The sequence below is a fragment of the Anser anser genome (genome assembly GCF_964211835.1).
Source record: "Anser anser genome assembly, chromosome: 9".
NCBI classification, from domain to species: Eukaryota; Metazoa; Chordata; class Aves; order Anseriformes; family Anatidae; genus Anser; species Anser anser.
This window is the reverse complement of record NC_139729.1, coordinates 14,370,768-14,383,713: the sequence shown is the minus strand read 5'-3', so window position 1 is coordinate 14,383,713 and position 12,946 is coordinate 14,370,768. Positions and strand designations below refer to the sequence as shown.

The window sequence follows — 12,946 nt, the reverse complement described above, 5'->3', positions numbered from 1 at the left end:
CGATGAGTCCCACCTATCCCAAAGGGGGAAACGGACTCTAGCCCGGGAGATGGCAGGGCTCATGGAGAGGGCTTTAAACTAGGTATAAAGGGGGATGAGGAGGAAATGAGGCTCAATAGAGATGAGCCTGGTGGAGCAATGCCAGGGTTTGGGGTGAGGGCAATGGCAAAACTGAAGTGCATCTACACCAGTGCACACAGCATGGGCAACAAACAGGAGGAGCTGGAAGTCGTGCGGCAGACAAACTATGACCTAGTCACCAACACTGAAACGTGGTGGGACCCTGCCACGACTGGAGTGCTGCAGTGGATGGCTACAAGCTCTTCAGAAGGGACAGGCAACTAAGTGGCGTGGCTCTCTATATTAGAGAGTGTTTCGATGCTGTTAAGCTTGGGGTTGGGAATGATAAGGTAGAGTCCCAATGGATAAGGATTAGGGGGAAGGCCAACAAGGCAGACATCCTGGTGGGGGGCTGTTACAGACCACCAAACCAGGATGAAGAGACGGATGAGGCATTTTAATGTAGCCAGTAGAACCAGGGAGGTGATCGGCCCCCTGTGCTCTGCTCTGGTGAGGCCGCACCTCGAGTGCTGTGTTCAGCTTTGGGCCCCTCACTATAAGAAGGACATCGAGGCCCTGGAGCGTGTCCAGAGCAGGGCTACGAAGCTGGTGAAGCGCCTGGGACACAAGTCCTGTGAGGAACAGCTGAGGGAACTGGGGTTATTTGGTCTGGAGAAGAGGAGGCTCAGGGGAGACCTCACTGATCTCTGCAACTGCCTGAAAGGAAGATGTGGGGAGCTGGGGGTTGGCCTCTTCTCGCAGGTAACCAGTGATAGGACTAGAGGGAATGGCCTCAGGTTGTGCCAGGGCAGGTTCAGGTTGGAAATGAGGAGACATTTCTTCTCAGAAAGAGCAGTCAGGCGTTGGGACGGGTTCCCCAGGGAAGTGGTGGCGTCACCGTCCCTGGGGGTGTTCAAGGGAAGGTTGGATGTGGTGCTTAGGGACACGGTTTAGTGGGTGACATTGGTAGTAGGGTGATGGTTGGACCAGATGATCTTGGAGGTCTTTTCCAACCTTAATGATTCTATGAATAGTCAGCAGTATTCAACACCTGTTAAGGAAACGACTTGGTAAGCATTGGGAGGCAGCCTGAACAAAAGATTTGTACAAGGAGAGACCAGACAAACAGTGTCCTTAATTCAGAGGTGCTCTTCACAGGCACCATGACTAATATTACCGAAGAGAATGGATGGCCATAGGGGATGAACTTGGGGAACTTGTTTCACTCGTTTCACTAAAATTTCCCATGCTCAGGGATATGCAGTACAATTAACACCCTTTTCTGTCATCCCACAGTGCATTAATAAAAACCTGAGGGGTATTACTATTCATTACCAAACAGCATTATACAAAGTACACCTATAGTGTAAGTTTTAACTTGTCTCAAAGTGTAAAGTGGAAAATATTCCAGCTGAAACAAAAACATGACAAAGCAGCAATGTGAACTCTTGCACACTGGCAACACATATAAGCTAATCACTGTCTGGTTTGTGCAATTATTAGTCTCATATGTTAGTTATACTCTTGTCAACCACTAAAATACAAACATATAAATGTGTTTGAGAAAAAAATAGGAAAAGATGGAAAAAAAATAATAAAAACAAAGACTTTACATTTCTGATGTTTCTCTCATACGTCATGGTTTCCGTAGCAAAATGTACAACTGATAATGTTCTCCATAGCAGAATTGCAAATTGATTCACAGCTTGCTGACTTTTATGACAGGGAGGACAGTTTGCACTTTTCTTATTATGCTCAGATGCCTCCCACTTACTGTAATACACTTTCCAGAAATGCAAACTGGCTTACATCAGTCATGCTGGTCAGCTGCAGAGGAATACTACAATGTACAGAGAGGTATTATATCGACAACTACATTACAAACAGAATTCCAACATTAATATCTAGACAAGAGTGAGAATAATGGTGACTTGGTACTATGGTCTCTAGCACTACAACGCAATACTTTTTCTTTGATTGTGATTTGTACAGGTATTAGGAGAGAGACCTATGTGGGGAATGAGAGGTCAACTACTGCAACCACAATAATGATAAAAAATGCTTCAGCATACATAATGTTAGACAATTCAATACATCTGTTGGAGATGCCTCGATTTTTAATTATAAGAAAGTGATGATAATGACAGTAGAGGGAAAGATGCCATCTGTAGAGAGAGAATAGCTGCTCCAAAATTAATTCTCATGTTTTGTGGAATATTCTTTTTTTTTTTTTTTTTAATCATAATCTTGCAACTCCCCCATTATTCTGCACTGCTAAGAATTTTCTCTGCTACCACCTGTCTTGTGGAATTGTTTGAACTGCTCTGGAAATCTGTGCACCTACAAAACCTATGGAGTTGCCTTGAAGAGGAAGATAACTGTCTTGGATAGCCACCACCCAGTGGCATCTAGAAGCTATTGCACTAGTATGACAATTACTTGCACCTGGGTAACTGTTTTCCACCTTTGTGTACAAATAGCTGGTTGGTTATTTACTGTCTTCTTAATACTTTGTTTGCTGGCTTTTTTTTCCCGATTCTTTTGAATTGTATTGTCTGTGATTCAGAAGCCCAAGACAGAAATTCCAAAGGAAACAGAACATTCTAGCATGCAACTTCTCAGTGGAGATGTGTGGAGAGTCATGTTAGTTCAGAATATATCTTAACAGCTTGTCTATATTGTGCAGAAGAGTCTCATATAAGCCTGTAAGGAAAAAAATATTGACTGAAAAATAGATTTAATGACTGAAAAGTAGTTTTGATTGCCCTCAGTAAGACTGATAAATACTATAAAATTATTTGTGAGCATTTCCTATTTTTGGCTTCTTCCATTCCTACTCCTTTCATCACCATTCAGAAGCTCTTCTCATGCTCCTCCTCCTTATTTTTTTTTTTAACTTTGTTGTTCCATGAGATCAAAATGCCATCTGAAGGCCTTAGAACTCTCTCCATTATTAAAAGTCTTGGAAAGTGTATTTTTTGATCAAATACTTTGGGTACCAAACACAACGGAATAGGTGGTATGTGGATGAATAAATGTGTAAACATGTTCTGATTTTCTAAGGGCATTTGCTAGAACCCTGCTGATGCATAAAGGACATAAAAATATCTCAGAATGACATTTTTTCTGATTCTCTCCCTTTCTCAATAGCACTGTTTTTCCTCCCTTTTTATGGGATTTTAATTATGCAGAGGTTTATGTATAGAACACATCCATTTCCATAATGACAAAGCCCATCATAGGTACTTTAATCAGGTACACAAAAGCCTCTGAGAAAAATAATCCATGTGGACACAAGCTGTAGCAGAGCTTTAACCCAAACTCAGAAATGAAAGCTGCATTATCCAGCAGAACCATTGCTTTTGATTCTGTTTTATGAGTATCAGAAGTATTTTCACTTGGTGCATGTCTACTTTATGCATAGCTAGCATAAGGAAAGTATGCTATGCCTCAGCTCTCCCCTCTCCATGTTTTACATGTTTGGTTTTTTACAGGCATTCAACTTGGCTCTTAATTCCAAAGCACAGTCTGATAAAAGTAATTAATATATGTAATTAAATAACCAGACTAAACACTATTTCCATTGCAGTAGGAACTGAAAGCATGCAACAGAAAACATGATAAAATCTTGATATTAATTCAAAACAAAAATCTGAAAGCTAGGAATTACAGTATTAAAGACTAGCATGAAATTAAAACAGAATTTGAAATGTGTTTAAATATCAAGGCACCACAAATCAGCTCAACTCTACTCTGTTATCACACAGATAAATATAAACCCACTAGGTGAAATCCTTACTCTACTGGTTACATTTCTTTTCCACTAAATGGAGGCAAATTTTAAGCTTCTATATACTATTCACAGCAAACAAGCACTGAGCAGCAAGAAGTTAATTGCTGGAGTCTATGCAGTCTTTTGCAGGCAGATGTGAGCTAGCCTTGCCCATGCTCCAACCTACAGAAAACTATGTAACAGTACTTTTACAGAAATCACCAAAAATGTTTGCTTTAGTGCAAGAGTATGTCTGCAAGTATTAGGATTTTTTTTTCTAGAATTTGGAAGGGAAAAAGAAAATGTGAATACTTGTCTGCTATTCCCATGTTTTACGTATATTTTAAACACATCTGATGCTAGCAATTCTTGTTAACGGTGCATTCATTTTTGCACAAGGTAATCGTTTAACTTTGGTGTACATGCAGGGATTTTTCTGTTGGTATTTTTTCTTTTGCTTAAAAATTATTCCCGGTTAGCGAGGGCTGCTTTCTGGAATCCATGGTTATAAACAGTTGACGTTTACGCAGAATAAATGTAGGAAACATATATTTCTTTAAGGGATAGACTGTGGAAAATGGAAAAGACTTTTCATTTCTTTATGGAACATAATGGTGAAAGAGCCACCACCTAAAATACAGTCTGCAGACAACGGTGCTCAGCAATCCAGGCTGCGTGGGTGAGGGGATTTCACTGACAGCTGCATGCACGTGCAGCAGTAGGCAGGCTGACACTGTCTGATAGCGCTGTGCATGTCTGTCCTGGACAGCAAGAACACCAGAGGATTTGACAGACAACCCAAAGAAAGCTAACGAGGCAATCAGGACCAGCTTTGGGATTATAACCAGAACAACCTTGTCTGGCCAAGGGCTAACTGAAAGAAACCGGATGTATGTGTAAAGCAACTGTCTTTGCTTAATTTCTACCATGTCCAAGGAAAGGGACCTTTGTATATTCTTTGTAAATCAAAAGGGCTATATCAAAGTAATACCCTACTCCAGTCTCAGGTTCTTCTAACGGGAAACAACTGACAGTATTCCAATATTGACCGCTCACTCAGGTCAACCAAAAGCTATATTCTGGATTTATAACTCCAGATGAAGATGTTCTGGGTATGTAAGGTGGATAGGATGGATGGAAATAGAAGAGGATTGACTAATTTTGCAAGGTATGCGATTTGGGAGATTCAGGAAAATGGTTTTGTTAAAACCATGCAATGCATCCTTACTCTGCAAAGCCTTTGTGTACCTGTTTAATGCTAGCTATATGTGCGAGTCTCACAAGAGAGTCCTTCTCCCTCTCCTTCTCTCTTTCTGCTTTCAGTTCTCGTCCCCAGTCTACACAGGACCTGAGCAAAGGCAATTGGGGACCATGGGCCGTTCAGATCTGGAGCTCTAGGCTGATGTATACTCAGTCACTTGGGGATGGTGCACGTGCAGCCAGGCAGCATGTACGAGTTCTCATGGACTAAATAATGCTTTGTGCGGATGGAAATGTTAGCATATTTAAGCTAGGAATTTTAGCAAGGCAAGACTGAGTATTCAAAAGCTGAAAATTTTCAGAGGATTAAAGCTTGGCCAAATTTGAGTTAACAGTAGGACAGCAAAAAGCCATTTCTGTGACAGCAAGGCATCGATCCATGTACTCTACAGAATAAATGTTCCAGTGTTTTCCAGTGAAACAGCTTTAGGAGTCTTCTCTGTGAAGACAAAATATTCATTTCTTCCACAGCCACCTTCTTGGCTACAATTGAAGAAAAATAGCTGAAACTTAAAATTATCAGCACAAGAGAAATCTCTGAAATGGAAATTTGCCTGAATGGCATTCACTCATAAGAAGTTGTAAAATAAAGATTTATATTGGGATGTGCCAGAGGATGTTCATCATAAATATATGATGTGCATATGTGTGTGTCTGCACGTACACACACAACACACGCTTGTACATATTACAGTGCTGCTACATCACTGAAGGTTTCATGAACAGAAATATCCCCAAATAACTATGCGCTGGTAGTAAAAATGTACGAAAACAATTGTTGGACATTTCAGGGATGTCAAAATTGTGGCAAAAATGTTCAAAGTAGCTGAATATTGTGTGAAGTTGAATGGGTAGTTGCTGCTTGCAAGTATCATGATTACAGGCTGTTTCCATGGAAACTTGGGATGGAAAATAAAAAGCTAGTTTAACTTCATCTTGAAACAACCCTTACTGGGGGGAAAACAAAAGTTGACATTCCTCTGTTAGCTGAATAATTGCCTCACCTAAAGTATTATCAGTTTGTTTTACCGTATTGTTAGATACTATGCAAAGTTTCAAAAATCCAACCAAATGAAGATAAGGATAGGATAAGAGATGCATATGTTGTTAAGAATCATAGCACAGTCCAATTTATTATTTTTCCTGTGCTGCTTGCTGAAATGGTGACTATTAAACACTTTTTCTTCTAAGTTTGCTTCCAGTTATTTTGTGTCACTTCTAAGCATTTGGCCTGGTAATTCTCCCCATGTACATTTTTTTCTTCTGTTTCTGCTTTGTTTCTGCTTTGGCAATGTAATGAGCGAAGCATGCTCTAAGGATGTGACTCATTTCCATCAAAACAAGCTTCCTGAGCACCACAAAAGAAGCAGGGAGTCGACCACAGGCCCTGGGAATTTTTAGGACAATTTTAAATGTGAATCAGTTGGCAACATAAACAGAACGAGTTATTCCTAAATAAAAGATGCATCCAGTGCCACTGTAGCCAGCGCTACGGCTGAAAATCAGAAGACTACACAGATGGTACCATCTGTCTGTCTTCTGTGAATCGTTCTGGTGCTGAAAAACCCTTCTGGGACAGATGAACATAGCCTCAGAAGGGTCCGTAGCAGACACACATGCTACACCTGTCGATGTCCTATTGGATCCCCAGCGTTTGCCAGGTATCTCTGCACTACTGGGCTGGCACATTCCAAGCACAAAGGCTTGATGATCAATGAGTGAAACCTCGTGCCGCTATAGGTTTTAAGTTCCATTAACGATGTGATTAAAATCCTGATTCTAGCCTGACTGTGAATGCAGTAAAAATTGCACCTCTTTGACCTCAAACTCATCTCTGGGTCTGGAAGCTGAACACCAGTTTCCCTTGTCCCACCAACTCCTGCATTCAAACAAGTGTAGGCAGCAGGCCAGGAGCTGCTGGCACGTGGTTCTACACTGAATCTTTAGGATGAGTGTTTAAAAGTCTTTGGTGGTACTCTTCTTTTATGCAATAAGCTTGTTCTTTCTTTATATACACCAGCTCATAAGCCAGGAGTTCATTTTATATAGACATACATAGTCCAATTTACATCAGCTGCAATTCCCAACTATTTCTTTGGAAAGAAGTGTCCTTACTGCTATAGGGAAAGAAATACAATTTGCAAAAGCCCTGAAGTTGGTAGTTTTCTTCTTTTGAGACATAAGCTCTTTTTGAAAAGCTGTAGCGTTCGACAGCTGAATTCCATTCAGCATTGTCACTTTTAACAGCATTTTTGAAGTAGTTCAAAATTATTAAAATTAACAACACTGAGACCCTTTCAAATGGTAATGATTCTACACTTCTGCTCTGATAGATACCTGTCTCACTAAAATCCACATTTGAAGCACTTTAAAGCAGAAATATCCACTAAGATTAATAAATTCAGCTTGACAGTTCCTAGTCCAAGTGCTTATAATGACAGAGACAAAAGGCTTGAGGAGTTATTGCAGAAAAGTGATAATTATCTGACAGACATTTCCATGACATTTTAAAGAAAATGTGAGCATCCAGTGCTCTTTGCACCTCCTCTGTGGTAATGCTCATCCATGATTTCTGTTTGCCTACCAATATATTCTGCTTGGAAAGTTCAAGTAATCCAGCCAAGTGCTGACACTTATGTGATAATAAGAACCTACAGGGAATTAGTTTCTTCAAGAACTACTGTCAGAACTTTATTAGAATTAGAAGAACTCTACACTCACTAAAAATGATTAAAATTGCTCTTCCCTGTCTTCACTCTCTGTCAAGCCTATACCTAAAACTTTCTTAGTCCCCTCTGCTGCCAGGCCTCCTGCCACATGATTTGTCTGTGACAAACCCTGCTCATAACAATCCTCTGCTCCTGTGTCACCAATCCCAACAGCAAGAGTCAATTATTTAATTGTTAATTAGCCATTAGCCACAAGGCTGACCACATGATGTGAGTAAGTACAGGGAAATGGAGTTTACCTATGTCTGGTTTGGACAGTTCTGAATACATGTCACTTTTCAGTGCAAAGCCTAACCTACCAAATCAGTGGCCTCCCCCTCATTTTCAATTACCATTCTCATGCTATCCAATCTAGATAAAACTTCTGCTAGGTAAACATGCCTCCCCCCCCCCCCCCCCCTTCATAAATTACGTTTCTCTTACTGTTGAGTAATATCCAGGGAAGTACTATACAGTGAAACTCCATTCAATAGGGCTATTTTACATTATCCCGATGCTGCACATTGAAAAATCCTATTGTGGCTACCTCCCTCATTAAACAAGCCAGAAAACATTTTTATGATGAAGTTAGGCTACGTTTAAAGAAACCCCTCATGTTTCATAGCCCTCCACCACAGGAAAATACATTCTTTAGTTGATGCCTTCATTTACAGTATGCTATTCTGCTTTGTGGCTCTGTGCAGAGTGACGCTTCACTGAGACTGATCCACAAGGCATTAATGAAATAAAAATACCGTATTGCTTATCTTGATATAAGCAGTGGTTTTGTCTGTGTTCTCTCATACTTGATGTTAAGCCACCACATAAAATTAAGAATATTTCAAATCTTCTGGTGCCCTGGATTTTACACTTCAGTTTCTGAGTTAGCTAGCAGATGTGTTAAAAATCTTAAGCAGAAGTTCTTCCTACAGCTATGGATCTAAGGAGTCGAAGGAGTACCTAGAACATAGTTCATTCTACCAAGCAAAATATGTCATATTTTCAGGATAAGAACATTACTACTTTTTCAGAAGCTTCATGTGAATAGCTAATGTGTCAAGTCTGCAACTAGCAACAAGAAGGTTTGTATATTAACCCAAAGTTTTCATGTTTTTCTAAACCCCTGGAGTATGCAATGCTGTTATTATTCCCTGCTCACCCTGGTTATTTACACACTGCTGGTTTTTGACAATTACTTCCGCAAAATGAAGTAATCCTTCACACTTTTTTTTTTTTTTTTTGCAAGTGCTGGGTGCTCTCATAGCTTGCACAGCTGGACATGCAGTGTGATTACGAGGATGTTCTGCTTGCTCTGGGGACCTTGACTCTTAATTCTTCATGTCTTCTTGATGCTAGTTTATTTTCTGAAGTAACTAGATTTTGTAAGCTGGTCTTGGTATGAAAGTAGTACCTTACGTCCATAAATTGAATTCTGGGTTAGATGACTCTTTATTTGCCCTATTGTAATTGCTTTGTCAGTAGTAAATAGTGAGTGTCTCTGCCCGTCTCTAATAAAATTTTAGTTTACTTACTAAAATTTACTTTACTACTACTTTTAGTTTACTTTAGTTTACTTATTTAGTAACTTACAGTAGCAAAGATTAAGAATGAAACAAAACAAAACCCTCAAAAGTGGGGTCGTCACGGCAGACACTGCTCTTGGTTCATGCTTCAATCCAGCTCCTGTTCCTGGAGCCACGAGTGCAGCCAGCTGCACTTGCACTGCTGTGCCCACGTCTGCATGCCCCGGGAGCCAGCTGGCTCCCAGCAGACTGTAGCTGGTGTACAACCTGACACAGACACCAAGGACAGAGAGTGAATGCTGGTGCTGCAGCTGCTGTGTACTCTGCTGAGCTGCAGCCTATATGAAGCAGAGCCTAAAGTGGGTGCAGGTCTTAAAGTGAACCGAAATCTGGAAACAAAATAATCAGCTATCCACCTAAACAATTACTTTCAAACATGTCCATGGTAAATAAGGACAAGTTACTAATAAGCGCATATTCGTAGACTGCATAGGCTCTGAGGGTTGTATTTCTACAAGTTTTCTGTATAGATAAGTGGTGTCAGGCATTTTTGAAGCATTACTGGCTTGTACCAACTGTACCTCACCATGACAGCTCTGAGAGTGAGAACCCGTCTCTGTGCAAGTGAGTCAAGATGGGCTTTGTTACACTGGATCTATTCTTCCTGTGAAACTGAGTTTGTAAAGAGATCAGTAATGTATTCTGAGCTGCAGCAACCATCGTCCATATACATGCTGCTTTCATAGCACTTATGCATGTGACAAGAGTGCTGGAAGATTTATATCAAAAGAGCATTCTCCTCAGCTGTCCCCAACCCCTTGAAAGCTCTGTTTATTCCCTGGTAAACTGAGTCCGCTCAGTGTATCACTGACACGAAAATAATTAGGCCACTGTCTTCATCCTTTCAGTGTGTACCTTGCTCCTTGCCAGCTGAGGCTGGCAGAGATGATTCCAGCAGCGATGATTTTTTTCTTCAGCTTCGTGGTATAAAGAGTGACGCCGGGAACGAGATACCCTGTTCTTCCCCAGCTGGCAGTCTTTCGACATAATTGAAAAATGGGGCTCCTATTTCAACTTGGCATCATTTTTGCATCTATTTTGTGTGAAAGCAAAGGGTTCCTAGGTCAATGAAGTTTTGATAAGGGCAAGTGCATTGAGGTAAACTGGAAAAAGTCCATTTGCAAAACCTGATGCCCACGTTGTATTTCTGTTATGGTTGTATTAGATGTCAAGAGGATGTGTTTTATTCCCACACATGCTCCATGAGTGAAGTATAAAGGAAAACTGACAAGTTCCTAAGCTAACTGTTGGGGATGCTTGTTACTGTCTCATAAGGAAAGGGCATTGCTGTAGATTGTCTAACTTACAGCTCTTCCTGTCATCATCTGCTCGTGATTCCAAACACAGAGGCTGGGGGTGAGGGCATTAATGGCATACAGAGGTTCAGTGGACAAAAACAAAAGAGAAGCATGCAAGTCAATTAGCAACACAAGTTGGCAATGATAGCTTCCTGCCTTCAAAGACAGAAGTTTCCAGGAATTATTATTATCCAGGAATCCCACTCAGCAAAATGAAGTTTGCAGACTCAGAGACAGAAAGAGAACTTGCTGTCACCTGCCTATGTACATTTTAAGGGTAATATAAATAGTAATGCCTTCCAGCATTTTTCAAAGGTATATATGCTTTTTAATCAGGCCAGCATTATTTATGTATGGGGTGGAGCTCAGTGCTCTTGCAGGGCAGTACAATATTAATGGGAGCACTATGTGTCGTTCTAAACCCTTCTATCTCCCCCAAGGAAACAGCTAACAGAGCTTTAGGCAAGCTCTGGAGAAATGACTACTCCTCTGTTGTGTAATCACCTGAGGTGAGCTGCAGTGACAGTTACAGGCACTATTTAGACAAGACGAAGCCAATGTTTTCTTTGAGTCAAAGAGAATGAGTGAAGCCGTGCTCTCTGTGATCCTCGAGTAAGAAGTAATCTTGGACATTTTCAAAACACTTCAAGATACAGCAAGAAACTTACATCCAGATTTTTTCCACTTAGATGCAAGCCCCTTACATGTCCAGATTAGGAGCAGGATCACTCAAGGGTTTCTGTTTATTCAATTGAGAGACAACAGCACCCTTAGGGAGTGACTGGAATTTGAGGGGGGTGGATGCGCTGTCTGGAGAGGCCTGTCTGTCTTCCAAAGATTATAGAGGGAATCTAAAGCAACTACATCACTGTCACAGTGCCTAAATGAAGTATCTGAAGTTTGATAGGATGAATTGGTATCATAGAAGTGTCTGAAAAGTTCCTTAGAAATTTAAGAAGGAAGATGCCACACATTCCTTAGACTATAAAATTGATTCCTAACTGCTTCTTTAGACACCCAATACGTTGGCAAATCTGTGCTTCTATCTATACAAATGGGGACAGCTTGGGGAAGCTTCCAGGAAATTCTATTATGCTTTATAACTTGGTCGGTTCCATTTAGGCTCTGTCAGCACTGGAGTTACCATATGACTGTGGCTCAGTGGCTGGCAGGGAAAAGGACACTTGTAATGAAGGACATGTAATGATATATAATGAGGGCAAGTGTAGAGTCCTGCATCTGGGCAAGAACAACCCCAGACATCAGTATAAGTTGGGGACTGCCCTGCTGGAGAACAGTGAAGGGGAAAGGGACCTGGGGGTCCTGGTGGACAGCAGGGTGACCGTGAGCCAGCACTGTGCCCTTGTGGACAAGAAGGCCGGTGGCATCCTGGGGTGTATCAGAAGGGCTGTGGTTAGTAGGTTGAGAGAGGTTCTCCTCCCCCTCTACTCTGCCCTGGTGAGACCACATCTGGAACATTACATCCAGTTCTGGGCCCCTCAGTTCAAGAAGGACAGGGAACTGCTTGAGAGAGTCCAGTGCAGAGCCACAAGGGTGATTAAGGGAGTGGAGCATCTCCCTTATGAGGAGAGGCTGAGGGAGCTGGGTCTCTTTAGCTTGGAGAAGAGGAGACTGAGTGGTGACCTTATTAATGAATATAAAAAATATGGAAAGAGTGAGTGTCAGGAGGACAGAGCCAGGCTCTTCTCGGTGACACCCAATGATAGGACAAGGGGCAATGGGTGCAAACTGGAACATAGGAGGTTCCGCTTAAATATGAGACAAAACTTTTTTACGGTGAGGGTGACAGAGCACTGGAACAGCCTGCCCAGGGGGGTTGTGGAGTGTCCTTCTCTGGAGACATTCAAAACCCGCCTGGACGCTTTTCTGTGTGACCTGATCCATGTGTTCCTGCTCCGGCAGGGGGACTGGACTAGATGATCTGTCATGGTCCCTTCCAACCCCTAACATTATGTGATTCTGTGATTTTAAAGCTTGATCTGGTTAGACAGCAATACCGTAGAGCTTCAGAGAAGTTAGGGCAGGTGTATAGATGATATGCTGATGTGTTTGTATTAAGTGATGCAGAAGGAAGATGAATTTATTCATACATGGATTTGCTATATGGAGATCCCTTTCCAGCTCCAAGTCTCAGAGGTGTTCTCAGATTCCAGTCTGCAGGAGCCAATCAATGCTGAACATGAGGAGTGGGGATGGATTTTTCTTTCTTACTGAACCAGCCTAATTTGCCTAACCAGCTGCTTT

At 41.4% G+C, this 12,946-nt stretch overlaps 1 long non-coding RNA gene across 3 annotated transcripts in view; it reads right to left on the bottom strand.

Annotated features, from left to right (window-relative positions):
* Window positions 1-2,265: 2,265 nt before the first annotated feature.
* The window catches only part of LOC310904436, a 46,223-nt gene continuing 35,542 nt past the window's right edge, over window positions 2,266-12,946 (bottom strand). Inside the window, exon 4 of one of the 3 annotated variants that reach the window (XR_014588333.1) lies at window positions 2,266-2,763. This is a non-coding gene — a long non-coding RNA (uncharacterized lncRNA). The other 2 variants (XR_014588331.1, XR_014588332.1) reach the window with 2 other exon arrangements.